This window comes from Triticum dicoccoides, chromosome 7A (genome assembly GCF_002162155.2).
Source record: "Triticum dicoccoides isolate Atlit2015 ecotype Zavitan chromosome 7A, WEW_v2.0, whole genome shotgun sequence".
In the NCBI taxonomy this organism is placed as follows: Eukaryota; Viridiplantae; Streptophyta; class Magnoliopsida; order Poales; family Poaceae; genus Triticum; species Triticum dicoccoides.
The window spans coordinates 340096220-340101972 of record NC_041392.1 but is presented as its reverse complement, the minus strand read 5'-3'; positions in this window follow the sequence as shown (position 1 = coordinate 340101972).

Genomic DNA, 5753 nt, shown 5'->3' with positions numbered 1-5753 from the left:
ATGCTTCTCGGTGTACCTACACAGGACAATTTTGGGAACTACTACTGTTTTCTGCTACCTCTTGAGCACTGCGTTGGTTTTCCCTTGAAGAGGAAAGGGTGATGCAGCAAAGTAGCGTAAGTATTTCCCTCAGTTTTTGAGAACCAAGGTATCAATCCAGTAGGAGACTACACACAAGTCCCTCGTACCTACACAAACAAATAAGAACCTCGCAACCAACACGATAAAGGGGTTGTCAATCCCTTCACGGTCACTTACGAGAGTGAGATCTGATAGAGATAATAATAATAAGATAAATATTTTTGGTATTTTTATGATATAAATTGGAATATAAAGATTGCAAAATAAACGGTGCTAGAAATAGCTTGTTGACGGGAGATTAATATAATGGAGAATAGACCTGGGGGCCATAGGTTTCACTAGTGGCTTCTCTCAAGATAGCATAAGTAATACTGTGGGTGAAGAAATTACTATCGAGCAATTGATAGAAAAGTGCATAATTATGAGAATATCTAGGCATGATCATGTATATAGGCATCACGTCCGCAACAAGTAGACCGAAACAATTCTGCATCTACTACTATTATTCCACACATCGACCGCTATCCAGCATGCATCTAGAGTATTAAGTTCATAAGAACAAAGTAACACATTAGGCAAGATGACATGATGTAGAGGGATAAACTCAAGCAATATGATATAAAACCCATCTTTTTATCCTCGATGGCAACAATACAATACGTGCCTTGCTGCCACTACTGTCACTGGGAAAGGACACCACAAGATTGAACCCAAAGCTAAGCACTTCCCCCACTGCAAGAAAGATCAATCTAGTAGGCCAAACCAAACTGATAATTCGAAGAGACTTGCAAAGATAACCAATCATACATAAAAGATTTTAGAGAAGAATCAAATATTGTTCATAGATAAACTTGATCATAAACCCACAATTCATCGGATCTCGACAAACACACCACAAAAAGAGTTACATCAAATAGATCTCCAAGAAGATCAAGGAGAACATTGTATTAAGATCCAAAGAGAGAGAAGAAGCCATCTAGCTAATAACTATGGACCCAAAGGTCTGAGGTAAACTACTCACACATCATCGGAGAGGCTATGGTGTTGATGTAGAAGCCCTCTGTGATTGATTCCCTCTCCGGCGGAGCTCCGGAAAAGGCCCCAAGATGGGATCTCTTGGGTACATAAGGTTGCGGCGGTGGAAATAGGGTTTCGTGGTGCTCCTGTATGTTTTCGGGGTATATGGATATATATATATAGGAGGAAGAAGTAGGTGATGGAGCCACGAGGGGCCCACGAGGGTGGAAGACGCGCACAAGGGGTAGGCGCGCCCCCTGCCTTGTGGCCTCCTTGTTGATTTCTTGACGTCCACTTCAAGTACCCTGGATCACGTTTGTTCCACAAATAACTCTCCCAAAGGTTTCATTCTGTTTGGATTCCGTTTGATATTCCTTTTCTGCGAAACACTGAAATAGGCAAAAAAACAACAATTTGCACTGGGCCTTGGGTTAGTAGGTTAGTCCCAAAAATAATATAAACATGTATAAATAAGCCCATTAACATCCAAAACAGATAATATAATAGCATGGAACAATCAAAAATTATAGATACGTTGGAGACGTATCAAGCATCCCCAAGCTTAATTCCTACTCGTCCGCGAGTAGGTAAATGATAAAAACTAAAATTTTGATGTGGAATGCTACCTAGCATATTTCTCAATGTAATTTTCTTTATTGTGGCATGAATATTCAGATCCAAAATATTCAAGACAAAAGTTTAATATTGAAATAAAAATAATAATACTTCAAGCATACTAACTAAGCAATCATGTCTTCTCAAAATAACATGGCAAAAAAAGTTCATCCCTACAAAATCATATAGTTTGGTCATGCTCCATTTTTGTCACACAAGAATGCTCTCATCTTGCACAACCCTGATGACAAGCCATGCAATTGTTTCATACTTTAGTAATCTCAAACGTTTTTCAACTTTTCATGCAATACATGAGCGTGAGCCATGGATATAACACTATGGGTGGAATAGAATAATGATAGGGGGTTATGTGGAGAAGACAAAAAAGGAGAAAGTCTCACATCGACGCGGATAATCAACGGGCTAGGGATATGCCCATCAATTGATGTCAATGCAAGGAGTAGGGATTGCCATGCAACGGATGCACTAGAGCTATAAATGTATGAAAGCTCAACAAAAGAAACTAAGTGGGTGTGCATCCAACTTGCTTGCTCACGAAGACCTAGGGCATTTGAGGAAGCCCATTGTTGGAATATACAAGCCAAGTTCTATAATGAAAAATTCCCACTAGTATATGAAAGTGGCAAACCAAGAGACTCTCTATCATAAAGATCATGGTGCGACTTTGAAACACAAGTGTGGAAAAAAAGGATAGTAGCATTGCCCCTTTTTATTTCTTTCCTTTTTTGGGCCTTTTTTATTTGGCCTTTTTTTATTTGGGACAATGCTCTATTAACGATGATCATCACACTTCTATTTATTTACAACTCAATGATTACAACTCGACACTAGAACAAAATATGTCTCTATATGAATGCCTCCGGCGACGTACCGGGAAGGGAAATGAATCAAGAGTGACATTTATGATAAATTATGCATGGTGGCTTTGCCACAAGTACGATTTCAACTACATGATCATGCAAGGCAATATGACAATGATGAAGTGTGTCATAAATGAAATGGTGGAAAGTTGCATGGCAATATATCTCGGAATGGCTATGGAAATGCCATAATAGGTAGGTATGGTGGCTGTTTTGAGGAAGATATAAGGATGTTTATGTGTGATAGAGCGTATCATATCACGGTGTTTGGATGCACCAGCGAAGTTTTCACCAACTCTCAAGGTGAGAAAGGGCAATGCACGGTACCGAAGAGGCTAGCAATGATGGAAGGGTGAGAGTGCGTATAATCCATGGACTCAACATTAGTCATAAAGAACGCACATACTTATTGCAAAAATCTACAAGTCATCAAAAACCAAGCGTTATGCACATGCTCCTAGGGGGATATATTGGTAGGAAAAGTCCATCGCTCGTCCCCGACCGCCACTCATAAGGAATAGAATCAAAGAACACCTCATGTTTCAAATTCGTTACACAACGGTTACCATACGTGCATGCTACGGGACTTGCAATATTCAACACAAGTATTTCTCAAATTCACAACTACTCAACTAGCACACTCTAATATCACCACCTTTATATCTCAAAACAATTATCAAGTATGAAACTTCTCATAGTATTCAATGCACTTTTTATGATAGTTTTTATTATACCCATCTTGGATGCCTATCATATTAGGACTAGTTTGATAACCAAAGAAAATTACCATGCTGTTATAAAGTACTCTCAAAATGATATAAGTGAAGCATGAGAGATCAATAATTTCTATAAAATAAAACCACCACCGTGCTCTAAAAGATATAAGTGAAGCACTGGAGCAAAATTATCTAGCTCAAAAGATATAAGTGAAGCACATAGAGTATTCTAATAAATTTCGATTCATGTGTGTCCCTCCCAAAAAGGTGTGTACAGAAAGGATGATTGTGGTAAACTAAAAGGCAAAGACTCAAATCATACAAGACGCTCCAAGCAAAACACATATCATGTGGTGAATAAAAATACAGCCTCAAGTAAAGTTACCGATAGAAGAAGACGAAACAGGGGATGCCTTCCGGGGCATCCCCAAGCTTAGGCTTTCAGTTGTCCTTGAATTTTACCTTGGGGTGCCTTGGGCATCCCCAAGATTAGGCTCTTGCCACTCCTTGTTCCATAATCGATCAAATCTTTACCCAAAACTTGAAAACTTCACAATACAAAACTTAAACAAAAAATCTCATGAGCTACGTTAGTATAAGAAAACAAACCACCACTTAAGGTACTGTAATGAACTCATTCTTTATTTATTTTGGTGTTAAACCTACTGTATTCAACTTCTATATGGTTCATAACCTCCGATACTAGCCATAGATGCATCAAAATAAGCAAACAACACATGGAAAACAGAATCTGTCAAAAACATAACAATCTGTAGTAATCTGTGGGTTTCGAATACTTCTGTAACCCGAAAAATTCTGAAATAAATTGCTATACATACGGAATTTATCTATTAATCATCTTCAAAAAGAATAAACCTAATCGCACTCTCCAGTAAAAAAATGACAGCAAATCTCGTGAGCACTAAAGTTTCTGTTTTTTACAGCAAGATCGCAAAGACTTTCCCCAAGTCTACCCAAAGGTTCTACTTGGCACAAGCACTAATTAAAATCATAAAACCATATCTAAACAGAGGCTAGATGAATTACTTATTACTTAACAGAACCAAAAAGCAAGAAACAAAATTAAAATTGGGTTGCCTCCCAACAAGCTATCGTTTAACGCCCCTAGCTAGGCATAAAAGCAAGGATAGATCTAGGTATTATCATCTTTGGTATGCAATTATTCAATGGAACACTTATAACCCTTGGGAGTTTCCTTCTTTTTATTAATTATCAAACTCCTAGGCAAGAAATCAAGAAATTCATTTGTAGCAAAAGGTTCCTTCATGATATTGAAGAAGTTGGGGTGAACACTTATTGATTTGAGATCCGCATTTTCCTTACTAGAAGGTTCACCCTTATTTTTAGGAACATGCATTAATTCAGCAATCTTGGTAGTAGGAGGATTTGGAGTATTTTTAACGGGTCAAAAGGAAGACCTTAAATTAGTAATGATATCCTCAAGTTTACCAATTCTTGTGGAATCTTGATCTATTCTTTCGTTAACTGATGTCTACTACACAACCTTCTTCTTGTAGACGTTGTTGGGCCTCCAAGTGCAGAGGTTTGTAGGACAGTAGCAAATTTCCCTCAAGTGGATGACCTAAGGTTTATCAATCCGTAGGAGGCATAGGGTGAAGATGGTCTCTCTCAAGCAACCCTGCAACCAAATAACAAAGAGTATCTTGTGTCCCCAACACACCCAATACAATGGTAAATTGTATAGGTGCACTAGTTCGGTGAAGAGATGGTGATACAAGTGCAATATGGATGGTAGATATAGGTTTTTGTAATCTGAAAATATAAAAACAGCAAGGTAACGAATGATAAAAGTGAGCGTAAACGGTATTGCAATGCGTTGAAACAAGGACTAGGGTTCATACTTTCACTAGTGCAAGTCCTCTCAACAATAATAACATAATTGGATCACATAACTATCCCTCAACATGCAACAAAGAGTCACTCCAAAGTCACTAATAGTGGAGAACGAACAAAGAGATTATGGTAGGGTACGAAACCACCTCAAAGTTATTCTTTCCAATCAATCCGTTGGGCTATTCCTATAAGTGTCACAAACAGCCCTAGAGTTCGTACTAGAATAACACCTTAAGACACTAATCAACCAAAACCCTAATGTCACCTAGATACTCCAATGTCACCTCAAGTATCCGTGGGTATGATTATACGATATGCATCACACAATCTCAGATTCATCTATTCAACCAACACATAGAACCTCAAAGAGTGCCCCAAAGTTTCTACCGGAGAGTCAAGACGAAAACGTGTGCCAACCCCTATGCATAGATTCCCAAGGTCACAGAACCCGCAAGTTGATCACCAAAACATACATCAAGTGGATCAATAGAATACCCCATTGTCACCACAGGTATCCCACGCAAGACATACATCAAGTGTTCTCAAATCCTTAAAGACTCAATCCGAT